Source organism: Manacus candei, unplaced genomic scaffold, assembly GCF_025592945.1.
Source record: "Manacus candei isolate 608988 ecotype Guabito, Panama unplaced genomic scaffold, ASM2559294v1 h1tg000050l, whole genome shotgun sequence".
Classification (NCBI taxonomy): Eukaryota; Metazoa; Chordata; class Aves; order Passeriformes; family Pipridae; genus Manacus; species Manacus candei.
The window spans coordinates 6909531-6937386 of NW_026138098.1; the positions used below are offsets into that span (position 1 = coordinate 6909531).

At 47.3% G+C, this 27856-nt stretch overlaps 1 protein-coding gene across 21 annotated transcripts in view; it reads left to right on the forward strand.

Annotated features, from left to right (window-relative positions):
* Positions 1 to 2237: 2237 nt before the first annotated feature.
* The window catches only part of JAKMIP3 (Janus kinase and microtubule interacting protein 3), a 68364-nt gene continuing 42745 nt past the window's right edge, over positions 2238 to 27856 (forward strand). For 19 of the 21 annotated variants that reach the window (XM_051801079.1, XM_051801080.1, XM_051801077.1 and 16 more), the window contains exon 1: positions 27700 to 27804. The gene's annotated coding sequence lies outside the window, so the exon portion shown is untranslated. Of the gene's footprint in view, positions 2354 to 16383; positions 16438 to 27647; positions 27805 to 27856 lie in introns of those variants that run through there. The other 2 variants (XM_051801073.1, XM_051801074.1) reach the window with 2 other exon arrangements.

Below are 27856 nucleotides of genomic sequence, written 5' to 3' on the forward strand. Positions count from 1 at the left end.
GGCTCTGCTGAGTGTCCTGTGCAGTGTCTGTCACATTTATCTCGGCAGTTCCCGAGCAAGAGGCTGAGGAGACACTTCATGCCCTGTTTCTGTAGGGAGTGCACAGGGTGCTCCCTGTAAAATCACCTGTGAAATCCCCTGGCCAACCTGCAACTCGGTGTCACAGTAAGGTGTAAGTGTGCTGGCACAGCTAAAAAGGACACAAATCCGTGTTCGAACCAAACCCAGAGTACTGCTGGTTTGCTTTTGAACCTCTGCAGTGAAGACACTCTGAACACTCCCAATGGGAATCAGAAAAGCAGAACATGAAAATTATTTCAGCTCTGCTTTACTTACTAAGTTCAGTTTTTTAAAGCCCATTCCCATTTCTGTACAGCTCAGCCCATGGAAGTTGCCAGAGGAATGCTTTCCCTGACTACTTGCCAGCTGAGAAACAAACCCCAATTCTCTGAGTGATGCAAACCACTGCTGGGCTCTTGCTGTACATCGCTTACAACACTGCCTGCAACGTGACTTGTTTTGCTTACAAACTGCCACAGAGTGTTGCAATTCAGCTCTAAAAATAGAAAAGAGTTTTATTTATCCCACTATTTATCCCGAAGCTGTTGTTGTCCCAGCTCTCAGAGTCACAGCCAGCCCTGTTGTCTCCAAGTGCTGCTACTTGTCCCTTTGGCAAAGGATAATTGAACCACAGAGCAGGAGAAACACAGCAGTGGTTATCCACAGAAATAGGAACACATTTCTAGGAACCTGGTTGGAAGTCACAGATGTTTCTTAGCTTCGCATTTTGTTGCTGCAGAGAGTTGGGGGCTTTGGACTCAGGGAAAACCAGGTTTTTAAATGGAAAGTTCCAAATATTTAGGTACTGTTTAAAGGGGGGAAAAAAAACCCAGACCCTCCTTTCTGAAACTAAGACTGTGCTCCAGGGTGGGTTTCTGCTCCCCAGCCCTACAGTTGGATCACCTTGTCATTCCTGTCAGCAGTTCATGGACAGCACTGGGAATGGTTCCCAATCTTCTTCCCAGCCTTTCATGTTTCTTGTGTCAGGAAGACACAAAACCCCAAAAATAGGCCCCATATCTAGAGAATTTGTGGAGTGAGGCTGTTATAAGTATCTTGTACCCAAGTGCATTTATTTTATGTGCATTTATTGTTCATTTTTGATGGAAAGGGGAATTTCCAGTGTGCTGTGAATACTGACAATTGATATTTTCTTAATTATGACACAGCACAATGGGGATTACAGACCTGCTTTATGTCCACATGCTTTAGTCCTCAAATCCCACCTTACAGGGCCTTGGAATGACACTTGCCTTTTCCCGCCATATCACCATTTCCCACATAACTTCAGAGCATGGCATTACTCAGAAAAGCCATTCCTGTAAGAGATACTCTCCAATGTTTGGCCCTGCACTTGCACGGGTACAGATTTCCACGGAACATGGACCTGCTGGAGTGAGCCCAGAGGAGGCCACAGAGGTACTCCGAGGGCTGGAGCCCCTCTGCTCTGGAGATAGACTGGGAGAGCTGGGGGTGTTCACCTGGAGAAGAGAAGGCTCCAGGGAGACCTTAGAGCCCTTTCCCATGCCTAAAGGGGCTCCAAGAGAGCTAGAGAGGGACTTGGGACAAGGGATGGAGGGACAGGACAAGGGTGAGTGGCTTCCCACTGGCAGAGGGCAGGGATAGATGGGATATTGGGAAGAAATTCTTGGCTATGAGGGTGGTGAGGCCCTGGCACAGGTTGCCCAGAGAAGCTGTGGCTGCCCCATCCCTGGAAGTGTGCCAGACCAGGTTGGACAGGGCTTGGAGCAATCTGGGCTAGTGGAAGGTGTCCCTGCCCATGGCAGGGGGTGGAATGAGATAAGGTTTAAGGTCCCTCCATATCCAAACCAGTTTGTGATTCCATGATTTTATAACTTGATCCCATCCCCTTTTCTAGGATGAAGTGCAAAGGCTGGTATCTGTTTTTAAATCCAAATATCCTTCAGTCTCTCCCTACCCCTTTTTAGTAATTCAGCCCTGCTCCAGGAGCAGCTCCGTGCAGATTCCAGCCGTGCTGGATGCAAAGCTTTGGCTGCATAATTAAGCTGGAAATGCCAATCCTTGCGAGCTCATCCCGGTGCGCGGGGCCCTGAGCGGCGGAGGAGCGGGTTTCCCGCAGCATCCTCGGCTGGCTCCGGGAAGGGAGGGCTCTGGAGCCGGGAGCGGTGCTGACGTGCTGCCGGAGCTGCAGTGACTCCGCAATGGCTGAGGCTGCTGGCACGGAGCGCATCCCGCCGGCCCGGAGCGCCCGCACCGCGCAGCCTGCCCGGGAAACCTGCCCTTAGCTCCGCACTGCTCGGATCCGCGGCGGGTGAGCACACCTTACTCTGGGGTTGGTTGTTGTTTATTATTTTTTATTTTCTTTTCCTTCTCTGTCCTCTCAGTGCTTCCCCGGACCGATGGATGCATCACTCCTAATCCGAGCCCACTGTTCAGAGGACGGAGGGGGAAAATAGAGTCATATTCAGCAGGGATAGATTATTTTTTTTAGCCTTTTGCAGAGTGAATTGTAAAAATCCCTTTAAATGCGTCTGCTGAGAGCAACCTACAGGTTTTATCTGAAGTGCACTGCAGGCAGGGGCTGATGCTCCCTCTGTGCAGCAGGATGGAGCGACGTTAGATCCTACCTGTGCTCATTAATTAGCGCCTACCTGTGCTCATTAGTCAGTGCCTACCCGTGCTCATTAATTAATGCCTGTATGTGTTTATATGTGCCTACATGTGTTTATCAGTGCCTGTATGTGTTTATGCATCTATAGATATGGACATAATGTGTGTTATATAGAGAGAGATATATAGATATATAGACATATAGATGTGTTACATATGACCCATCTGCTGCCTAAAGGCTTTGTAGGACCCATTTTCAAATGTGCTGTTTTGCATTCTATATTTGGGGTTATTCCACCCCCTTCCCTTCGGTGTGGTTATAACCACGGCTCTGATTTGCAAAGCTTTGCCCTTGGATGCCAGGAAGGGGATGGCTCTGCCTGGCACTGGGTCTCCGCTGTACCTTCCTGCTCTGTTTATTCCTCAGAATCTCACAGCAGCTCTGTCGTGTGTGATGGAGTTGAAATGCCAGGGCCTGTGATTGCTGATAAATCTCCTCTGCAGCTGTAGATGTTGGTGTTTGGGGTAATACATGTGATGATGAATTGCTGTAACAAATAATCTGTCTCTGTGCTCACCAAGGAACTGATTTGAGTAGTTCCTGTTTGCTGAACTCCATCGACTGCGTGTCTCAGAACTGCTTCCCATTACAATCCTATACCTGTCAGGAAATCACTCTCCATCCCTGGAAGTGTTCCAGGCCAGGTTGGATGGGGCTTGGAGCAACCTGGTCTAGTGGGAGGTGTCCCTGCCCATGGCGGGGGGTGGTACAGGTTGAGCTTTAAGTTCCCTCACAACCAGTTCCCACAAAGAAGTCTGGGATTATGATTCTACTCTGTGCTGTTTAACCTGTTAGGTTAAAAAAAGAAACTTCTTTATTTTTCTTTCCCAGCTGCTCGCTCCCTCAGTGGATTTAGATGTCATTTATCTCATCCACATTCCTTTTCCTTGCAGTTCATGTGATGCCTCTACTGACGCTGTTTAAAATACAGACAGAAATTAGAAAGCACATTGGAGTGGGGTTGGCTTTTGCCTGTTATTTCTCACATTGTGATACTTCTAGAGAGATGCGTGTGGTACAAAATAATAATTTCCTGGCAGGAGACGCTCACAGCTTAAGCCTGTGCTCTCAGCTGACATGCAGCATCCTTGTCCTGCCCCCTTTGGCTCCTCTCTGTGCATGCAAGTGCTTGGTGGATGCTTAAAATATGCTCAGAAATTGAGAGTTTCATAGGGACTGTCTAAATACTTTACCTTTGCAGTGGAATTTCTGTCTGGTTTGTGCTGACTCTTGGCAGCTTTCTGACTTGTAACCAGCAAATATCAGACTTCAGGAATCTTAATGTTTGTAGTGGTGATTAAAGGCCAATGACACCAGTACAACGCCACAAGAATGCCCTGACCAGAGGAAGGTGCATTTGTCACCAGGGCCCTGATGGAGAGAATAAGACCCCATTTTAATAAGGCTTTAAAGAATGTGCTGAAGGCCCATTGGTTGTCTTGACAAATACCAGTCTGGGATATATTTGTGGCACTGTGTGCTTGTAAATCCTTCACTTATTACACGCTCAGTTGTCAACACCTCCCACATGGTGAAGTTTCACCAAGTTTCCCAGAGCACTGTCAGTTTACATGAAGAGTAAAACTTTGCTTCACTTTTTTTTTTCTCTTTTTGCTTCCAAAATGCATCTCTAAAATATTACTTTTTATTGCAGATGACTTGAATTCAAAGTAGCATCAGCAAATGAATGTTACCAAGTGAAGGCCTTTAAATAATAATCTGTGTTAACACTTGCCCTTAAAACATATGTTCTCATCTTGTCACCTTCTGCAGTGCAGCTCTTCATGTATGATCAGCAGCAGAGGTTCAGCTTAAATGGAAAAAATAATTAAAAAAGCAAGTTCTAAAAATTTTATATGTGCCAGTTGACTGTGATGTAGGATTTGAACCCATCCAGCTACTCTGGGAGTGAGCAATTTTAAGACACATAACAGCATTTGTACTAATGTATTCATGGCAAAAGCAGCCAAATATTAGCCAATACATCAGAATTCCAAATTAAATCACTCCTGTGATCCTGTCTTTATTTGCCCACGTGTATCTGCATGCAAAGGGAAAGGGAGCTTGCCCCTAGAGCATCAAGTGTTGGATACTATTAGTGGCAGAATACTCATTAAACCTGGAAAGGTAATTCCTGATTTTCCTTTGGCAATTACAGGCAAGTGTGCTGTAGTCAGATAAACCTCAAAAGATCTCAGGAATTTAATATAGTGCTGTAGAAATGATTCTAATGGAGAATGACATCCTGCTAGAATTTTTAAAATCAGTTCAGTGCAGATCCACAGATGGTTATTTCCAGGCACATGTGATCAGGGACTTGTTATTCACTGGTGGTGCAGAATCGAGAGGAGGGTTCAATACATTTTATTTGTGGAGCTTCCTATAATCCCCCAGAGGGACCCTCTGTAAAAGCAGAGGCAGTGCCTGAGAAAAGAGAGTTAGTGAAGGCTTGGGAGAATGTCTGGAGGACAAAATTAGTTTCTTCAAACACACATGCCAGCAGCAGGGTGTGAAGTGTTGGCTTCCCTTAAATCCCATGGATATCCGGGTTTGAGCTATTGCATTGGTGCTGTGGTCATTCAACCTTGACAAGGTCATGTGCAAATGGGGAAGCTTAAGAAGAGTCAGTTTAAGCTCAGAGAGTGTCTTTTCTATCCTTTGAACTAATGTTTCTGGTTCTAGTTTTCCCCTGTTGCTGGCTCCAGTTCAGCTTTCCCAGCCTGGAGCCCAGCTGGTTGGTGAGGGGCTGCAGGCTGGGATGGGAATGGGATGCAGCTCATTGGGATGGGAACAGAGAACCATAGAATCATGGAATGGTTTGGGTAGGAAGGGACCTTAAAGCCCATCCAATCCCACCCCCTGTCCCTGGGCAGGGACACCTTCCACTATCCCAGGTTGCTTCAAGCCCCATCCAACTTGGCCTTGGACACTTCCAGGGATGGGGCAGCCACAACTTCTCTGGGCAACCTGATGTCTCAGGACTAACTGAGAACTGCAGCTGGTCTGGAAAGCTACTGCCCAAGTGTTGGATGTTGTGCACTGGTTTAGTCATAGTCACAGCCAGAATTTATCCCCTGGGAGCAGCTTGGTGTGGATGTGAGCAGTGCGAGGCTGTGGGGTGGGAAGCTGCTCTGACTGGCCATCACTCTGTGGCCACCCTTGTTTCTCTGGTTGGGCCCTTTGAGAATCAGAACAGGGGTAATTGGTTCAACTCAGGCTTTTAGCACTAAAAACCATCTCCTCTTTTGGCTGACTGCTGTTATGTCTCCCATGACCCCTGGTTGTGTAATCCCTGTGTTCCCTGGCACATCCGGATGGTAGGGACAGAATTAATGGACTCCAGATGGCACAGACGATATTTACTGGATGTAAATCTGCACCAAACTCCTTATTAATGGGGTTTAATTAAACAGAAATTGCACACAAAGCCCTGATTCTGATGCCACTGAGACAGTGTCAGAAATCCTATTGCCCGCAGGGCCTCGGGATGTGCCCAAAGGGACAACTTTGCCAAATACCTGAAGCGGCTGAAGATTTACTGATTCACACCAACTTCTAGCAGGACTCTTACAGGAATATTCCCATGGCCCTCCTGACAAGGGTTTGCTGCATGTTAACTAATTCTTTACTAAAACAATGATTCTATTCACTTGATATTGGATTACTTTTCCAGCTACTTCCATAACAAATTAATTGCAGCCATGGTTTGTAACGAGAACGTGTCTGGTTTGGATGAGGATGGTGCTGTTAAAGCAAATCTCTTGAGGATGCCCATTTGCATTCTGGTTTGAGTGATGGTGTGGCCTCAGCATCCACAATCTGGATTCCTTTTGGATAAAACTGAACCAGAAGGTGTTTTCCAAACAGTAACTGGTGCTCACAGTGCAGGACAACACTAGACTTTGAAGTTCCATCAAAATGTTCCATAATGTTGTCTTTCTGTAGCAACAGGGTTCGTTCTCGGATATGAGATTTTCTTACTTTATCTGTAGAGCAATAATAGCAAAGAAAGGTAATAAGAAGCTTGAAGGCAGAGTAAAATCTAATATCCAGAGCACAGATTTTCTTTACCTCCAAGGCTGTTTCAGATTTTCACACAAATCAGAACAAAACATTCCCTACATATAGTTGATATGGTCGTGTTTGTGTGTTGAAGCAGACAGTCATTTAAAGCCCCAGCCTTGTCAATGTGGGGAACTGCAGAGATCTGTGTGCCACGATGTGATATCTGGATTTTATCCTGGTTCAAGGACAGAGCAGCAAGTCCTGAGGGCTTGGTCCATCACAGTAAATATCCAGTGATTTATGGGACACTTTTATCTTTACATGTTGCTTCTGTTGTTAGGAAAAGAAAATTATGAATCACCTTGCATTATTTCATTATTGCCTAATATCATAATTCCTTCTTGCCTGCTACTCAGGCCAGATTATCCTGACAGTGTTTCTTGGGAAACATTGGATGGGAAGGCCAGTTATGGTTCAGTTCAACAGAAACCATTAGAGTACTCAGTGATGTGTCAGGGAGAGGGAACAGGACACACAGTGCATGGCTGTGGACACACAGGTGACAACTCTCACTGCTCAGCTCTTCCACCCACTGTCCAAAGCCTGTCCCTGCCTGGAAAGTGGTAGGATACACCGAGCACTTTGGAGCTTGCTGACAGGAACATTGTGGGAGAGTGAGTCAGGTCCGGCTGCTGTGACTTGGGTGGTGGTCGCTGGAAGAGTCAGGATCTCTGGTTTGCATTCAGAGTCAGGGGAAACTGCAGGCAAAGGAAATGTTCACATGAAGTCAGTGAAGTGCCCTGGTTTGGGCTGGGACAGAGTTCATTTTGTGCCTGATAGCTGGTACAGGGCTGTGTTTGGATTTAGTGTGGGAATAATATGGATACTACACAGATGTTTTGGTTGTTGCTTAGCAGTGCTTACACTGGTCAAGGACTTCTCTGTATCCCTTGCTCTGCCAGCGAGGAGGGGCTCAAGGAACAGGATGGAGGCAAGGCCAGGACAGCTGATCCAAACTGGCCAGAGGGATATTCCACAGCATAGAACGGCATGTCCAGGTTATAAACTGGGGAGAGTGGGCCGGGAGCCACTGATTGCTGTTGGGGACAGGCTGGGCATGGGTTAGTGGGTGGCACTTGCCATTCTTGAGGTTTACTCCTCTTTCTCAGTTTCCTTCTCATCATCATTATTTTTACTCTTATTACTTTCTACTGTAATTGTTCGTAACCCACAGGTTTTACCTCTTCCTGATTCCCCTCCCCATCCCACAGAGCGAGTGAGCAAGGGCTGCATGGGACTGAGTTCCCAGCTGTAGTTAAACCACAACCAGCCTTTTGGTGCCCAAGGTGGGGTGCAAAGGGTTGAGATTCCTACAGATCTGAGCAGAGTGTGTTACAACAAGTTTGTTACAGCCATTCATTACATCAGTTCAGTAGTCGCTGGTCACAGAGTTGATTTATTTGCTCTCAGTGTTGTTGTGCCTGTTCCCACTGTTGCTGTCCATGTTCCCTGTTGTCACCTCTGAGCACTGGGCTTAGGGTGTCCTTGTGTTGCGGTTTGTAACACTGGTTTATGATATGATGGGATGGTCTTGAAGGGAAATTTATTTTCTTGACCTGTAGTAATAATAACAAATGGAAAACACACTGACTTAACTGTCAAGATCTATCCATTCTATCCCAATAATGCCTGCAGTAGTTAAAAGCCCTTTCTCTCCAATCAAAGCACTTTTGTGATTTCTGGTGTGGCTACTAATGGCTACTTAAAAACTTCCTGTACTGGTGGATCCCAACTTTTCCCTGCTTGAGCTCTATGTTACCAGCTGTCCTTGAGGGAAGCGTTATGGCTTTTGGTTTTGTAACCCAAGCCTTGCTGTTTTCCCAGAGCTGCTGGATGCCATGGCCAAAGCTTGGAGCACTGTTGGGACCCTTGGGAGCCTTCTCCTCGCCCAGCAGTGCCTGCAGGACTGGCCCTGGGGGGCTCAGGCAGCCCTGTGACACCAGGGCAATGATTTATTATTTATGCTGCTTGTGGGAGATTCGTTATACAGTTTGACACTTCCACAGTTTGCTTGTATATCCTTTTTCTCAGTGTTTCATGCAAGGCCCCTCCAGGTGCTGGTCAGGGGGCCCAGAGGTGGTGGAGGGGCCAGGGGTGGCTCATGGCACCTACAGCCTGGAGTCTTCTGCCCCTGTCCTTGCCACCTCCCAGGGAATGAGAGAGCTGGGGGGTCTCAGCCTGGAGAAAAGGAGGCTCAGGGGGGACCTTCTCACTCTCTGCAACTCCCTGATAGGAGGGGGGAGCTGGGGGGGAGGTCGGGCTCTGCTCCCAGGGAACAAGGGACAGGAGGAGAGGAAACAGCCTCAAATTGTGCCACGGGAGGTTCAAGTTGGACATTAGGGAAAAAAAATTTGTGGAAAGGGCTGTCCTACCCTGCACAGCTGCCAGGGGCAGTGGTGGATTCTCCATCCCTGGAAGTGTTCAAAAAAATTGTAGATGTGGCACTTGAGGATGTGGTTGGTGGTATCTGGGTTTGGACATTTGGACTCAGTGATCTCAGAGGTCTTTTCCAACTATAAAAATTCCACCATTCTATGATTTAGCAGCACAGCCAGAGACAAATCAAAACAAGCTTTTTGAACAAGGGGATATGTTTGGGTTTAGTTTTCTCTCCTTTTTCTGAGCTTTCCTGAACACGTGGCTGGTTCCTGGATTTTCACATGCAGAAACTCCAATTCTATATCTTGCCAGTCCCAGTTTACAGGGACAAAACCATCATTGCCAGAACTCTGGACTTTGCTGGTTTGCAGAGGTGCAGTGGAAGGGAATGTCATTATGTTTTACTCCCTTAGGACATGCTCAGGCTTAGCAGGAGTTAAAGGGGCAGAGTGCTGGCAGGTGCTCCTTGTTACCTGTCAGTCACCCAGCAGGCCCAGCAGCCTGACCTGCTTCCAGCCTGAGGGAGCTCTGCCAGGCAGCATTTTCTAAACAAAGGCAATTTTGTGCTTTATTTGGTCTGGGAATTGTTTTTTAATTCCCCTCTTACCAAATATCAGTGTGTCACCTGAGATTGGCTTATGGTTTTGGCCTGATAAGGTTTTATAACCACAAATTAAGCAATAAGCATAGTGGAGAAGCAAGCAACCCAGAAAGTGGGATATATCTCAGATGTGAAAAGGAATGGAAAGAAAAAGCATGCTTGATGCCCTCCTGGAGTTGTCCTGCAGGAGGTGAGAGGTGGGTACAGATGGCTAAGACTGGGAAAGCAGAGAGCACGGGGATGGGGATGGTCACTGAGGTTGGTGTCAGTTACCACAAGAAAAGTCAAATATAACTATGCTCTTTTTCCCTCAAAGTTGCTTTTTAGAGGTTTTTTGTTATTATTTTGTTTGTTCAAAGGGAAAAGCTGAAATGAGAGTGTGTGAAATGAGTTTCTTCAGCAGTGCCCAGTAACCAGCAGGTTCCCACACTGGTGTGGGTTGGAAGGAACCTTAAAGTTCATCCAGTCCCAACCCCTGCCATGGGCAGGGACATCTTCCACTAGACCAGGTCACTCCAAGCTCTGTCCAACCTGGCCTTAGATGGCAGGAGATGGTCAGACTGAATCTGGTATCAACAGAGAGGGCACATCCCAACCCACAGGAGGATGGGAAGGTGAATAAACCCCTTGGAACAACCACAGGGAGCTGCAGAGAGCTCTGCTGCTGTGTGGGTTTTTTCCCTTCCAAAGCTGAGCTGAGGTTTGGATGTGTTCTACTGTAAGAACAGTAACAGTTGTGTGAGGGGGAACAAGTTGTTGGTTAACTTGATGTTATGCACAAACATGTGAAAGTACAGAGAAATAGGTGCTCTGCTAAAAATATCATTGCTGTCACTTCAAAACAAGCCACTCAACAACTGCATTTGGCACTGAAGGTATTGTAGAGGCAGGAATGTTTGTTCTTCTGTTTGTATTTCCGTGTCAATCAGCACACTGGTATCAAGGAGTGTCAGTGAGCTCTGGAGCAGATGTAGCTCCTGGGAAGGGCTGTCTGCACAGACATGGATGTACATGTACATCCCCAAATCGGGAGTGAAAGGCAGGGAGCAAAGATCCAGGGGGTTGTTAGAACAACAGCTGCATCTTTAGGATGGAGTTTGAAGATGTTATTGTTCGCCAACATTAAATGACACCAGGTAACTGCATTACTAATGAACCCTGCCCTGGGAACAGTGGAATTGCTCCAGCCTCCAGCCAGCCCTCGGGCAATGCCTCAGCTTCCCCAGCATCCATTAGCTCTTCAGCACTTCTTGGAATTCCCTGTTTCTAGGAATGCTTGTAGTTACTCTGGGTGGGATTTAAGAGCACTGTGAGCACCTTCTGTCTGTTCAGCATCATTTTAACCCTCGTGTTGCAGCCTCTGTCTGTGCCCCAGCTCCAAGCACAGGGAGTCTCACCGGGACAGAGCAGTTCCAGAGCTTGGGCAGGTGTTGTCAGTGGCACTGTCTTGATTAACTCAGGGTAGGTAAACAAATACCAAAGGGCCAGCTCTTCGTCCACCCAGACCAGTAACTCCAGTGCCCCCAGTGCTGGCCTTTGCCTGTTTCACTGGTGCCACGGACTCCCTCAGTGACTGTGGTGAAGCTGCTGAGCAGCTGTTCAGCATCAGCTTCTTGGTTCTGCTCACCTGGGAAAGGGTCTGGAGCACCAGGAGCAGCTGAGGGAGCTGGGGGGTCTCAGCCTGGAGAAAAGGAGGCTCAGGAGGGACCTTCTTGCTCTCTCCAACTCCCTGACAAGGAGGGTGGAGCCAGGTGGGGGTTGAGCTCTGCTCCCAGGGAACAAGGGACAGGATGAGAGGAAACAGCCTCAAGCTGTGCCAGGGGAAGTTCAGGTTGGATACTGGGGACAGAATCCACTCCTGGGTGTGTAAACAAATGCAGAAGTAGCCTCAAAGCATCATTCCCTGGGGTATCTGGGAGGATTTTGCCCTTTGTGTATCTTGTGGAGATAACCTTTAGTGTTTGGATAGTGCACTGAGGTGGGTAGTACTGCCTGTGACTTGTGTGTGTCAGATTTACTAAGGAATGCTGTACTTGTGGCATTGGGAACATCATTTCATATTAATGAGACTCGGCTATTTAAAGTAACATGCATGCAAGCTCAGGTCCCTCCAGTTTCCCTGGAGTTCTGAATTCCAAGCCTGCTTGATTCACTTGGAATCAAAAATTTTCGTATGTTATTTCATGTTATTTGCAGGACAAATAGGTTTTATTACATCTAAACTTAGGCCATAACCATGCAGTGGGATTGGTAGGAGTCATTTGTTACACCAGTGTTGTTATTTCATTGCTGTTGGGTTTTCCTGGGAATCTCCAAACCCGTTTCTGGCTTTGGGTTGTGTCCTGCCCACTGCTGACTTAGAGATGTATTGAACATTAGAAATGTGAAGGGAAAGCCTGAATGGCACAAACTTTCCCCTGGGGATTAGAATACTGTTTCATTTCCTCTCCAGCTCCTAAGAGTTTTAGTTCACTGTTTCCAAAACGTGCCTTCGTGCAGTGAATCCTGAGCATTTGAGGGGAGCCTGCTCTCAGAAATGTGTCACTGTCTCAGTTGCTATCTCTGTGAGCAGAGGGCTGGGAGGGAGCTCACAGAGAAAAGCTGGTGTGAAATGTCACATTTGGCAGCCCTACAGCACCTCTTCAGAAAGTTTCATTTGGATCCTGAAATATTTGTAATATTCTCACTGGGATATAGGATTTGGGGTTTTTTTAAACATTGCACCACATCGACTTTGAAGATGAAGCATGAAAAATTATTTTTAGCACTTGCTGCTAAGTCATCAGAGATGATAAAGGACAAAGAAGAACAACATTTATAGCTCCCTTCTTTTTGGCAGTAGCAGAAAAACACCACCATGCTTCCTGGCTGAGTAAGGAACTTCCCTCAAAGTTGACCTTAAAACTCATCCAGTCCAAACCCCTGCCATGGGCAGGGACACCTTTCACTAGCCCAGGTTCCTCCAAGCCCTGTCCAACCTGGCCTTGAACACTTCCAGGGATGGGGCAGCCACAGCTTCTCTGGGCAACCTGTGCCAGGGGCCTCACCACCCTCACAGCCAAGAATTTCTTCCCAATATCCCATCTATCCCTGCCCTCTGGCATTGGGAAGCCATTCTCCTTTGTCATGTCACTCCATCCCTTGTCCCAAGTCCCTCTCCAGCTGTCTTGGAGCCCCTTTAGGCACTGGAAGGGGCTCTAAGGTCTCCCAGAGCCTTCTCTTCTCCAGTTGAACACCTCCAGCTCTCCCAGCCTGGCTCCAGAGCAGAGGGGCTCCAGTTTCAAAATAAGGCTTTAAAACTCTTGATTTTAACTAAGTATGAGCACTTCTAAAAATTCAAATGTCATTCTAAAACATTTCCATTTCATTTTTGACATAATCTCATATTTTTTATCTTAATATTTTGACTAAAATGGGGGAGAGAGAAATCCATCACAAAGATCCTTCAGGCAGCCAAGTTCCCTCAGTAGCTGCACGTGTCAGATATTGCCTTGTGCCTGTGGCCTGTGAGAGCTCCCTGTAAATCTGTGCTACTGATCTGCAGCAGTTACTGCCCTTTTTTTAATAGGAAAAAGAGAGGAAGAACAGTGGGCACGGCCTCCATGGCAACGGCAGCGGCTGCCAGTGCTGCCTGGGCTGCGGAGCTGCTGCGTGGAGAAGGTGCTCCTGAGGATATATTTGTTTTCAAAATCTGTCTGGCTACAAGCCCATTTGCCAGTGGAGAAAGTCATCTTCCTTAATCTAATTAGGAGAGGGGTGGTACTGAGCAAGTCCTGCTCGGATCCTGTCGGGGCTGCGGCTCCCAGAGAACCCACCCAGGAGGAGCCTCAGCCTGGGTGTGAAGAGAAGCAGGAAGGGGAGCAGGGTGAGATGAGGCCAACTTTGATCACAGAAAGTGTCTGTTTAGCTCAAACCAGGGTATTTTATTCCCGTTTTCTGAAGTTTATTTCCTGCTCTGGTGGAAGGTGTCCCTGCCCTTGACATGGGGTGGAAGTCTCCGAGGCCAGGTTGGATGGGGCTTGGAGCAACCTGGGATAGTGGAAGGTGTCCCTGCCCATGGCAGGGGGTGGAATGGGATGAGCTTTAAGGTCCCTCCCAACCCAAACCAGCCTGGGATTGTAAGGACGTTATAATTAAAACAAGACCCAGACTGCTTAGAGATGTTGCAGCCTTTCCTCTGGTCCATCTCCCCCTCCAAGAGACGTTGCCATGGCTGTCTGTAATTAGGGGGAATCTGGTGGGATTCTGCCCTTGGAGGGGGATCCAGGCTGGTGCATCCCTTCCCTTTGAAGACAGGTCAGGGTATTGAGCTGCTGTGGGCAGGAGCTCTGGCTGCGGGAGGACAGCCAGCCCTGCTCTCCCAGGGGGTTGGGAGGCTGGTTTAAATTGGGATTCTATAATGCTTCAGGCTAATATTGATTTTTTTTCATTTTTATTACTTTTTATTCAAGTATTCACCTCATGTCTCCTGTGTGCCATGAAAATTTCATTCTTCTGCTTTCTTACTCATTCACTCATTGAATCCATTCTAAAAGTCTCAACTGCACCTTGTATTTCTCATTTTACACAGGTGGCTGTTCACTGGTACCCACCTGGAAACTGCATCTGATGGTCTGTAGTATTTTAGTAGTTTAAACAGGTCTATGGCTGCAGAGAGATGTCAAAATTCTATATGGATCTCTTCTGCCACAATTTATGGCTGCTGCTGGAGCACCCTATATCTCAAAACCTGATGGTCAGGAGCTTTGTAACCCTGAGGACTTTAAAAAAACTCGTGGAAATTTGCAGGATGTGATTGGAATTCCGTTCTGCCAGCACTGGAAGGAAAACAAGACAATCCTTGTATGTAAATGGCATCTGCATTCTTGCTTCTAATTAAAAAATCAAAGGAAAAGGCTTTCTTAATTAAAGGATGTGTTTGCTGATTTGTCACAGGCTGAACTCTGGAGCACTTCTGGTTGGATGCATCTGGAAGTAACTTCCAGCTTTCCTTCTCCGTAGGAACGGGCTGGTCATTCCTCTGAATGGGTTTAAATCCCAAGGGCCAGAGTAGGGGATGGGTAGGGGAAGCAGAGCTGAGGCTGTAGCACCCCTGGCTCCTGGGGCCCTTCCCAGTCTCCCTGTGCTGAGCATCATTCCCAAAACCTGGCAGTGCCCCCTGCCCACTGTGCTCACCAGGCTGGGCCTGGAGCCTCTGCATTCCTGCTGGCTTTTGTGAGTGATTGGCCAATGGAGCTTGTGGTGGCAGTGACAGCATCTTCCTTATCTTTTTAAAGTGGGATAGTAACAAATTCATTAGAAAATAACTCTGGGGCAAAACCAATCAGTTCCCTGTCATCATGGAATCACAGAATCCCAGAATATTTTGCATTTGAAGAGACCTTAAAAATCATCCAGTCCCACCCCCTACCATGGGCAGGGACACTTTCTACTATCCCAGGTTGCTCCAAGCCCCATCCAACCTGGCCTGGGACACTTCCAGGGATGGGGCAGCCACAGCTTCTCTGGGCAACCTGTGCCAGTGGAATGGGGAACTGGGACATCTTGGATAAGGAAAATAACCATGTAGGGATGATACAGTGGTGCTAGGAGCACCCCAGATCCTGCCCAGGAGCTGCTGGGGGTCCATGGGCTCAGGAGAGCCCTGTGCATCCCTCTTGGCAAGGACACAGAGGATAAATAGGAGGTGGGTGGTTGCTGGGTATGTTCTGGACCCACTGAATGCTGGCACTGGGTGGGCCTGGAGCTGTGGGTTCACCTGAACACGTGTGGCCATGGGGTGGTGTAGGAGGTTTCGGTTTATGTTGGAACAGGCTTGGGATCTTATAGTGTGGATCAGCTTTTTGTTCCTCAGCTCCTGGAGTTTGGTTTCCCAACAGCAGGAGCCGCAGGTTGCCCAGCTGGGTTTGTGTCCCTGTACCTGTGGTTCTATCACTCCAGGTGGGCTCAGCCTGACAGAGAGGGATCCCAGCCCCCCACAACTCTCCTGAAATCCCACAGAGATTCCTGTTTCTCCGTGATTTGGGCAGTGCAGAGTGGAGGGAGGCAGTGGGGTCAGGCCTGTGACCCCAGGGGCTGTGGTTGGGGTGAGGAGCTCAACTGTATGTGCAGTTGTCCTGCCATGTGCCACAGGGTACAGGGGGATCCTCCGACCTGTGGAAAGGCCAGAGGGATTCTTCCAGAGACAGCAGGGCAGTTGCCTCCCTCCTGGGGCACTTCCCACTCCTGCCAGCCTGGGGGTCTTGGGGCAGGAGGCTCTCCATGCTAAGCTCCAGCTCATCACAGAGACTCAGATCCCAGGATACCTGACTAGGAGCAGCAGAACTCTCAGGCTAATAAGGAGACGTCACCTTTTCTTTTAAGTCCAGCATAGGTAGAGCTTGGGAATTTTTTCTTCCTCGCCCAGCCCGATTCCCAGGCAGGTTTGCATTTGATATTTTTCCCCCAAAGAAATCGTTTCCTGTTGTCGTACCGTAAGCAGATGGGGAGGGTTCAGTGGAATTACCTCGGGAGAGGCTGGCAGAGCAGCGGCTCCGGAAAGCAGATCCTCCCCGTAATATTGGCACGGTTTGGTAAGTTCCATCGGAAAAATAAAAAGCTGCTCCCTTTGCTGAGTCACAGCCCCCGGAGCTGGAGCCGTGACAAGCCGGGAGACGCCGCCGCCGGAGTTGAAGCAGAGGTGAGGAAAGGCTGGCCAGGATCCTTCTCGGCGCTTTTCTTGCCTGAAATGGTTTTTTAAATCTCCTTAAAGTGCACTGTAAGTTGAATTCAGCCTGGGGGAGGGTGCAGCTGCATCCCCGGCGTGCGGGGCGGGGGGTGCGTGGCTCTGCTGAGGCAAATCCCGGGCACATCCCGGGAGTAGCCCCGTCCGTCTCCGAGGGCAGGGAGCGGTCCTGCGGCGGGATGCGGGCTGCGGGACCTGCTCTGGATGCAGCGCTGCATCTCCCCGTGTCTCTGGCATGGCCAGGAGCCCCACGGGGCAGGGAAGCCGCTGCCACAGGATGGGGAGCGGGGGCAGCACATGGAGTGGGTCTGCTGGGAAGGGGGGGCCGGCGTGTCTGCAGAGCTGGTGCCTGGTGGGAAGGGAAGGGCAGTTCTGTTCCGGGCTCTGGGTCGCGTTTCCAGGTGTGGTGCTCCCTCCCTGCTTCCAGACCTGCAGTACCGCGGCCGATGCTCCGTCGGAGCCTTTCTCCCTGTTCCCAGCTTGTTCCGCTGTCCTTGCCCTTGTAAATCCCTCTGCAGCCATAGCCTGGGGCTGTTCCAGGCTCTCCACTGTGGAGTTAGCACCTTTCTTTGTACCTCTGCACCGTGTTTCAGTGGTTCAGGTTGTTTGCTTTCCAAAGCCTTCTCATCTCCTCAAGTCCACAGAACCGGGTGTCAAATCCAGAGGAGTTTATAGAGGGAGGAGGGATTTGGGATTGCTGAAGGAAAGCCAGGTGGGTTCCCTTACAGCAGGGAGGCTGCAGGTAGAACAGAGACAGGGGAGCATTTGCTGAGCACCATTAAAATGTAGCATCTGACACTTGAATGTAATTCTGGTTCTGTTGAAATGCTGCCAAGATGTGTATTATCTAGGCAGAAAAATGCTCTTGGGCTGCTATTTCAAATGTATCCATGGCCGCTTAAATTGCAGATTTGTTTTTTAAAGCAAATCTGAAGTTGCTATGACTGCATAAATGTTTTCCATGTACTTTTTAATAGGTTTTTAAAGTGTTAGAAAAACCCAGCAGTATCTTTAGGGGCTGTGATGTTGCTGATCTGTGGGTGATCAGCCCAACTCAGCCTGTCTGACCACTGCACAGGGCAATGTGGCCTGAGTTGCCATCCCTGAAGGATGGAGCAGAATCATGGAATCAAAATAACAGAGTTGTTAACGTTGGAAAAGGCCTTTCAAGGTCGCCAAGGCCAATCATCAACCCACATCACCACCATGTTCATCATAATCATGTCCCCAGGTGCCACATCCACATTTTTTGAACACTTCCAACGATGGAGACTCCAGCCTGTGCCAGGGCTGGACAACCCTTTCCATGAAGAAATTTTCTCTAATGTCCAACCTGAACCTCCCCTGATGCAACTTTGGGCTGTCTCCTCTCATCCTGAGGAATTCAGCTGGCACCTCTCCTCCTGACCCCTTGCCCTCATCCCAGGCTGTCTCACTGGGATGTCCCATTCCACTGGCTTTGCACAAAGCGAGGCGAGAGAAGAAACTGCAATTTCAATATAGAAATAAAAGAAGTAAACAAGAAGGGCAAATATTCTCCAGAAATGGAAGGGCCAAGATGCCTCAGTGTTTCAGTCCTAACACCTGCCCTCACCCTACCCATTCATGAAACCATGGAATGGTTTGGGTTGGGAGGGAAGTGCTGTGATGGTGGTATTGGGGCTGGATTGGCCCTGCCTCTGTCACCAGTACCTGGGGACTCACAGCACCAGCCTTTTCCCACCCTCTGTGGTGATTTGACCCTAGGAGCAGCAGAAAAATGGGGAAGTGCCCCCAGGGTTTGTCGTGTGTGATCCAAAGTGGAAGATTCATCTTTCCACTGAAAAATTCATTTCCTGCCAGTGCCCGCAGGGTGGTTTCTTGTTCTTGCATTAGTGTGAAAAGTAACTGAAACATCCTTTTTGCCTACACAATATCAATCATTTTACAACTGCCTGTGCAGTGTCTCTTCCAAAAAAATCACAGATCCTGAATCTTTTATTACCTGGTCACACCTATTATGTTTCTTTTAGATGAATTTGAGTGGATTAATGAGTACCTACCACTTATCTTTCTGCAGCATCATAATGCTTTTCACCCTGTTTCCAGTCTCGTGCCATTATAATACCTTATTTATCTCACTGTGGGCACAACAGATGTCCTCAGTGATGACTTGATCTTTCCTCCTAAATCTCTACGTGCAGGATATGTCAAATTGTATTTTTAAATATAGATTATCTTGTACTTTCCTGGATTGAATTTCGTGTTGCTTAGTTACGTATTTTTTCTAGTTCGAGGTTATTGGGTTTTTTTTCTCCCTTTTGCTTGCTTTGTAGTCCTCTCTCCTCTTGATTGACCTACATAATCCTCTGCTATCAGCAGGTTTTTGTGTCCTGCCCTTTACTCTTTAACAGGTTACCAGAATATCAAACTATGCCAACCCTGGGCCTTGGAGCTCACAGCTGGGAATCTCCTCCCTGTAGTAGTATCTCCTCCTTGTAGTAGTAACTCCTCCTTTGTTTTGATTTCCCATCTGTGACTAGTGTTTTTACACATCATATTATTCAATCTTCACGCAGGCACAGGGTGGGATTGTTGGGATGTCCTGAGCAGGGCCAGGGGTTGGACTCGGTGGTCCCTGTGGGTCCCTTCCAGCTCAGGATATTCTGTGATTCCATGATTCTTGAGCAGTTCACTGTGGACGTGTCCAACTCTAACTGTACCTGTGAAGCTGAGATCCCGATTTCTGGTCTCACATCCTTCACACATTTAAGTGCCAGGATACATTGAGGTCACTCTGCTGCCCCACACACAGCTCACATTTCCAGGCCTCTCTGCCTGATGGGTCACTCTCTGGGCAGGGGGGCACAGGAGCACCAGCAGGGTTTCCTGGGCATGGGCTTCTCTGGTGGCTTTAATGAGCTGTGTGAATTTGCATATTTTTATTGTTAAAACTCACAAACTCTGGTTGCCCCAGAGCAGAGCAGCCACAGCTATTGCTGTTCCTCATCCTGCCCCTCTCCAGACTCCCAGAGCTTCGCAGTCTCACAGTTCCCCCCTTGCTGCCCTGGAGAACATGCCTGGCTGTGATGGCAGTAGCTGGTGGGACGCAGATCCCAGCAGGAAGCATTTCTAGTGCCCTCGGGCATCCTGACTGCAGGCAGAGCCCGGTGTTCCTGCTCCAAGAGCAATGATCAGCCAGAAAGTCAGGAGCCAGATGGACACATCCTCTTAGCTGAGGATCAGCATCCTGCGACCCGTGTGAGAAGCTACTTTCCCTGAAGGAGTGAGTGCAGAAGGCTAAAAGATTGGAAAGTCTGGAACTCAAATCCCAGATTACCCAGCTGCCACACTAACCCAGTAGCTAGGAAAGAGCTCTTCTGGAGCTTCTCCTGCCTGTAATGGGGATGTTGGAGGAAATGTTTCCCCAGTTACTTTAAACAGCATATTTCATGATGAAAAGCAAGGCCAGCACTTTTCCTGATCATCTGCACAGGTCCTTGAGAGGGGGATACCTGCACGGGACGGGTTCTCCAGAGAGGAGACATCAGCCAGGACATGTGATTCAGGAATGAGGGACTTGGCCTCAGAGGTGAACTCCAGCAAGCCAATTTTGGTGAGTCAATAGAGAGCACAAGCAGAGGCAGCTGCTGAGGTTCCCCTTTCCCCCTTTCTTTTTATGTTTTTCCCTTTTTTCCCCTTCAATAGATAAATGAGAGACTTTTCCATACACTTACATATCCTGAGATTGCCCCAGTTTTGTCCCTTAGCAGAACCAGCAAACTGACCCAAAATTCAGCTCTGTGAGCACCAGCTGACCCTGGTATTGTCATTCTTGGCCCTGGTAGCAGGTGGCTCTAGAACATGGTGTAGCTTCTATTAAATTACTCCTCACATACACACACAGTTTGCATGGTCCATCTTCGGGTTGCTCATTGCAATTATTTGTATAGTTAAAAAAATTATTTCCATTATGTTTGTGTTCAAATATGGTGCTTATTGCATTTAGTGTAGCATTGGGAGGGTCAGTTCATGTAAGGTTTGTAAGTGACTGGAATATTCAGGGTATATCTTGAATGTGATGATGTGCACAAACTGAATGTAGTGCTCCATGGAAATCTTCTGGTTATTAGTCTTGCTTAGAAAAAAGTTATGGAACTCTTGTGTTGAAAAATAAAATTTTCTCAGAGGAATGGATCATGGAATCATAGAATCATGAAATGGTTTGGGTTGGAAGGGACCTTAAAGCCCATCCAGTCCCATCCCCTGCCATGGGCAGGGACACCTTCCACTAGACCAGGTTGCTCCAAGCCCTGTCCAGCCTGGCCTTGGAGACTTCCAGGGATGGGGCAGCCACAGCTTCTCTGGGCAACCTGTTGAACCTGGGATTGTTTGATTTCAAATGTTAAAGTGAGGTTGAAACAGCCCTTTCTCTTTTATTTCCCCTAAAGGCCTAAAATGTTCCCCTTGGCTGTGGGTTTGCCTTAAACCCTCTTACTGATCCATTCTGTGAAAGTGCAGGGAAATGGTATCCACATGCCAGGCAGATTGACTCTAAAGGTTGATGCAGCATCTCAAATGAAATCAGCTTATAAAATCAGATTATAGCTCTGAACTCCTGAGCTGTGCACATCTGGTCAGTGCTCACCTCGCCAAGGGCAGCAGCTCTGAGCCACCTTCCTGTGTCCCTGGCACAGCCCTGCCTCAGTCACCCCCTGGACACAGGGCCTGGCTCGTGTCACACCAGTCTTTCTTGCTCCTCAGGGACAGCTTTCCCATGTGCCTTCAGCCTTTTCTTTCCCACCTGTTGCTCTGCCTCTCCTTTGGGAAACACGAGCTTTGGTCAGGGTTTCTGGATCGTCGTCTGGGAAGGCAGTTTGCTTTGGGATTTTATTCAGTCATCTTCCAGGGACTGGGTTTTTTTTTTAAAAAGCATTTTTATAATGGATCTTTTCCTTGTAGTTGGAAATATTTACTTAACCAGTACCTGAAGGGGGCTTGCAAGAAGGCAGGGGAGGGACTTTCCACAAAGGCACAAAAATGGGACAAGGGGGAATGGCTTCCCACTGCCAGAGGGCAGGGTTAGGTGGGATATTGAAGGAAATCTTCTCTGTAAGGGTGAGGAGGCCCTGGCCCAGGTTGCCCAGAGAAACTGTGGCTGCCCCAGCATTTCTGTTCTGAACTCCTTTGCCATCTCTACTTTGGATCTGTCCCTTTACTTTCTCTAACAATGTTCCTGCCAGAAGCTGGACCAGGTGAAAGCAGCACATTGTGTCTCAGTTGTTCTAATGGAAAAGATCTCCCTGTCACCAGGATGTGACTAAAGCTCTCTTGGTCTTCCCCAGGGACCATTTTCCCAGCTGAGACCATGCTGCAGGGCTTAAGCCTGATTCCATGAGATTTTGGCCCTCCAGCCCCCCCCCCCCCCCCCGGACTGCCCTGGTCCAGCAGATGTCGGAGGGAGAGGAATGGTGTTAATCCCCAGCGCTGCCACCTCCGGTGGGTGCTGAGCCCACCCCCCTCACAACTGACCTCCAGCGAGTCTGGTACTCTGAGCATACTCTTGCTTTCTTTCTAAATCAGTATTTATGTTTATTTATGTTCATTATTATGCTTATTTACATTTATGAGACAAGGGGCATGTTTGCTATTCAATAACTGGGCAGAGACCGGCTGACATTAGGGAGGGGAGTCACAGCAACTGTCAAGAAAAGGTTATTTCAATTAGGATATTTACTAATGAAAAATCAGGTTTGAAATAATATGATCCTCAGTTTTGGGGGCCAAAGGAGCAGCTTTCCACCGGAGCTTGATGGGCATCTGACCATTAGCAGCTGTTTGCATTTGGGAGATTAATTGACTTTCCATTCAAAATCTTGTCTGTTGCTGTGAACTGTAAGTTTTTATCTTGGTTTAGAGCTGGTCACACACCTCCTGAGACATAAAACTCATTGTCAAATAGACAATTTTTGTATAACCATGGCCAGCCCAAAGAAAGGTTCCTCCTCCCAACACAGTCCTTCCCTTCTGCCCAGTTCCTCACAGCTGAATCTGATGATGATGAGTCAGTCTGGAAATTAATCTTAATTCTCAAATCTAAACCACAATGTTTTTGTTGCCACTGTCGAGTCTGTTATTTTCAAGCTCATTTATAAATTGAATAAATCTGAGAACTGAAAAACTTTTATAAGAGTGTAGCAGTTAAATACTGCCTTTTCCACCCTCAAATCCAGCTGTGTTGCGTGTTGGTGCCGAAGAGGGTTGGAGAGGTAGCATTAAATAGTTATTTAGGGATGTTAATAACATGCTTAAAATGTTTCCATCAAGTGCTTTTGGATGGTGCGATGCCATCTGTGTTACAGTTGATTTAGTTAATTATACAGGCATGAATTCCTTGGGAAAAGGGATGGCATTGCTCTAACAGTTTGTTTGAGAGCAAGATAACAGAGTGACACAATATTAAACTGATGGAATTAGTCTGAAATATATTCCTCGCTAATAATCCTCCCCAAAGCACTGGAATTATGCTGAGCTGCTCCATTTTAACAGAGAATTTGGATAGGTGTGCTATTGCAGTGTTATTACAATAACTCCAGTGGATTTTTGTACCTTAAATATTGGGGATTATCTGAGAAAAAAGAAAAATGAGCTTCCTACATACTCAACTCTGTTTTTAATTAATTATAGCTCTTTCTGGAAATTAGCCATAGGAGATGTAAAATTAAACAGGTGTCATGCTTTAAAATGTACCTGCTGGGATTTAGCAGCAATTGTGTCTGACAGTACTGGAATTCACAGAATCTCCTGAGTTGAAAGGGACCCACGAGGACCATCCAGTCCAACTCCTTGCCCTGCCTATGACACCCCAACAATCCCACCCTGTCCCTGAGAGCATTGTCCAAACATTCCTTGAGCTCTGGCAGCTTTGGGGCTGTGACCACTGCCCTGGGGAGCCTGTTCAGTGCCCGACCACCCTCTGGGGGAAGAACCTTTGCCTGACATCCAGTGTAACCCTCCCCTAGGACAGCTCCAGCTCTTCCCTATAAACTATTAACTAGTCACATGATTGACACCCAATTGTTATTTGCATAAAAACAAAAACCCCAAAACCAAACCAACAAACCCCACCAAACAAACAAACTCCAAAAAAACTCAGAGGATGGGATTTAGACCCCTGTGTGTGACCAAACAGAAAACTACAGACACAAGGTGTCTGCAGAGAGGAGACTGCGTGAACTACAAATGTAGAGGTTACAAAGGTCAGGGTGTTGCTAAGGGTTTGTAAACATGATCCACCCATCAATGAGTTAAAGCCAACAACGGTTGAAGGATTAATCTTTGAGGAAAAATTCAGGTCAGTCAGGATTTGACATGTGTCTGTTACAGCTGCTGCTGGAATTGATCTAATCCTCGGCAGAACTTTGGCTAGACTTCCATCTGCAGGGACTCAGTACTAGATATGGGGGTTTGGGGGGGAGAGGGGCATTGTTTTTGATATTATTTCATCAAGGATAGGTTTCAGAGCTTATTTCACACTGGGAAATGTTGGTTGGTTGGTTTTTTTCCTTACGGAAATGGAGATTTGCTTTAAAGCAGCTGACTGATGGTAATGGATTACGTTACCTTTGCAGTGTGGGGAGCCTAAACCTTTCTCAGCAAAAGCATGGACAAGTCAGATATGGCTCTTTGGAATCTGGGTTGAGTTACCAACATTGATTGTGTTTTTAAAAATAACCAGGATTTTATCAAACTAGTCTCAATTCAATCATTAAACAGCAGAAGCAAAAAATCCTTCTGGGATGTCCAGGGAAGGGAAACGAGCTGAGGAAGGATCTGGAGCACCAGGAGCAGCTGAGGGAGCTGGAGGGGCTCAGCCTGGAGAAAAGGAGGCTCAGGGGAGACCTTCTCACTCTCTGCAACTCCCTGACAGGAGGGGGGAGCCAGGGGTTAGACTCTGCTCCCAGGGAACAAGGGACAGGATGAGAGGAAATGGCCTCAGGCTGTGCCAGGGGAGGTTCAGGTTGGACATCAGGAGGAATTTCTTCCTGGAAAGGGTGTTCAGGCATTGGAAGGGGCTGCCCAGGGAGCTGGTGGAGTCTCCATCCCTGGAGGTGTCCCAGGAAGGACTGGAGGTGGCACTCAGTGCTCTGGGCTGGGTGACAAGGTGGGGATTGGGCACAGGTTGGACTGATGGGCTGGGAGTCCTTTTCCATCCTCAGTGATTCTGGGATTCTGGGATTCTCTGTATGCAGGAAATACACAGCATAACCCTGGGTACAGGACAATACAGGCCTTGGCAGTTGTTTCTTGATCTCAGCTACCAGTTTACTCTGTTTTCCATGTAATTTCCAACAGGTTTTCTTCTCGTGTTGCAGCTGAGCGAATGATACACTATTTGTGACAAATGTTTGTACAAAAAAACCCCAAGGTACAAATCCAGCACTGAATGTGATTGCATTGGCTTAGCATGAAATTCCGTTTCAGAGGAAAACTCATTTTCTTGCATTCGGATCTATAGGCTGCTGCAATCCTAAATGGAACATGGAGATTACTCATAGGAGGAAGCGGGAACTCACCCATAGACAATATTACATTTTCTTCCTATTATAATATTTTAAGGTTCACCAGAGGCTCAACAAGGTTTGTCTAAACTAATTAATTAGAACAATTTGTCAGAAATAGAAAACATCAGTGCTCAGGGGCTGTGGCAGACCTTGGAAATGTGCAGTATTTGTAAGAACAGCATGTTGCTTAAGCTATGTTTTGTTTAAAATATTGGTACCCTGGGTAGGGATTTATTCATTTATTGTTAAGTGCAGTGAAACATTGATTTCAGAAACTACTACCTAGAAAACACATTTTCCAATTAGCCTTGATGTTTGAATTACAAGTCAGGAGGCAAAGGGAACTCTGAGCCCAGCTCAAGGCAGCTCTGATGCATTATTGATGCTGTTTTCAATATCAAACACACCAGGAAGAAGATGCATAATCTATTCTACCAGAATCAAAAATATGAGGACCTTTCTGTTTTATTAAGGTGATGTGTCTGATAGATGCCCCTTCTATGTAACTCATTGGAAAAAATTGGGGAAAAATCCAAAGGCAGGTGACTTTTTCTAGGGAATGTCTCCTCTACCCAGTGCTGTGGTGAGGAGTCCCAGCCAGCTGCTCTGTTCCCTGTAGAGACTGGGCTTGTTGAGTGTCTGGGCTCAGTTTTGGCCCCTTGGCCTCCTGGACTCCCTGTGTGTCACCTGGAGCCAGCACAGAGCCTGAGCAACCAGGTTTGTGTTCCCTGATAAACCACCTCCTTGCTGCACACACGTATCAGCACAGCGATGGTGGCCCAGAAATGTTTTTGTGGCATGTTTTTCTCCCAGTATTTGGCAGAAATGTTGTTTCAAGCCTGGCATTTGTGCAGCAGTCTCAGATGGCTCTTCTACGCGGGGCCTCCCCGGCAGACACGGCTGCTCTGGGCCACAGGGCCAGCAGTGCTGGAGTACAAACAGTGACTGTCGTGGTGCCCAACAATGACACTTGTCCCACTGCACACACAGAAGGTCCTGGGTGTCACTAGAAGCTGTCTGACTCTGTCCAGTCCAATTTTGCATTATTCTCCCTGGCAATAACAACCCTGTGTGCATTAAATGGACCGACGACTCCAGACCATGTAAACTACAGAATCAGAGAATGTCCTGAGTTCTCTGGGGAAATCTCATTAAGGCTTCAGCATTCCAGCCTGGAAGATGTTTCCAGTGTTGGTTCCCGAGAGAAGCTGTGGCTGCCCCATCCCTGGAAGTCTCCAAGGCCAGGTTGGATGGGGCTTGGAGCAGCCTGGGATAGTGGAAAGTGTCCCTGCCCATGGCAGGGGATGGGACTGGATGAGCTTTATGGTCCCTTCCCACCCAAACCAGTCTGGGATCCTCTGACCTTCTTGATAATATTTCAGTTCTTCTTTAAAGGTTTTGGGACCTGCTTGGAGCAAACGGGGCTGTACAAACCTTTCTTCTTTGAAATAAGCCAATCCTTCTACATTTTGTCTTTCAGTAGAGGAGAATCAGGTTTAGGCAGCTGCTTGACATGAACTGTACCAAATCATACAATTAGGCCTTGGTAGCATTTAAACAAAATTAAAAAGCTTAAAAACTGGAAGCATGAGGACATGTGGTTCTACAAATCAACCTCAGACAGCATTCTCACCAAGTGAACTGTGCTCCACAGTATCAGTTCCTCAGTTTTATTCTCTGTAAGCAAGCAAGCAAAAATTCTCACAGCCCTTGTCTGTCAAAAGGAATCCTGATTGCAATTACTCTCACAAATCCCTGTACCATTCAAATTGTGATTTGTCTGCCATTCAAGTGGAAGCAGTTAAAGCTCGTAGTGCACTGCTCGTTTCCTCAGGTTGTGAGATAACCTGGCTCACCACTGCTTCTGCCATTACAGGAGATCACTGAAGAAAAGAATTGTAAAGTGCACAAAGGCCTCACTCATCGCAGCAGGTAGAGCCCTGTGCCTGTGGCTATAGGCTGCCCCATTTTTATATCAATAAAGAAAGAGGGTTTAAAGCTCCATTGTAGATCACTGGTGCGTTGTGTCTGCTTGCACAAAGCAACAAGAATATTAAATGCAAAGAACGTCTGCTCCTGTTACAGGTTTTTCAGGCAACATCTTTAAAATTTAATTTATTTCTATTTCTTTGCCCAACCAAACATGTTTCTTTTTATAGACACTTCTAGGCTACGAAGTCAACTATCAGCCTGAGAAGCAGCAGAACTGAGACTGTACCACTTTGATTTGGACAATTAGTATCAGAAATGTTATTTTATTCCTTTACTTGTTTCTCTTAAGTCTCAGCCTTCCCACTGTCCCTCTGACCCAGTACAGATGTATAGTAACTGTCTGTCCTACATGATTTTTCCAGTTCTCAGCAGCTTTGCCCTGTGCCTCCCAAAATCCACCCCCTCTCCCAGATGCTCTCAGGCTTCTCCCAGCTCTGTATCCCATTTATATATCCCTGGAGCAGCTGCCTTCCTTGGCTCTTTTCTCCTTAATAGATTCAGGATTTTGCTCTTAGAATTCAAATCAGAGTAGCGTTGTTGTTATTGTTGTTGTTATTATTATTATTATTATTCTATTATTCCATAGTTGCTATTTTACTATTATCATTAATTGTTATTTTCTCATTACAGCTGCCCTGACCTGTGAAGCCCCTTCACTCACGCTCCAACAGGGAACGGTGCTGCTCCATTGTGGTTTTGACCATGAGTCATGAGGAATAAACCAAAGCACTGAAGGTCATCGTCCAAGGAAATTGTTATCCACATTAACAAGATTAGAATAAAAAAGGTTGGAAACGTTCTCCCAAATTTGAGCTGCTTTTTCTGTGGAATTTTGTAAT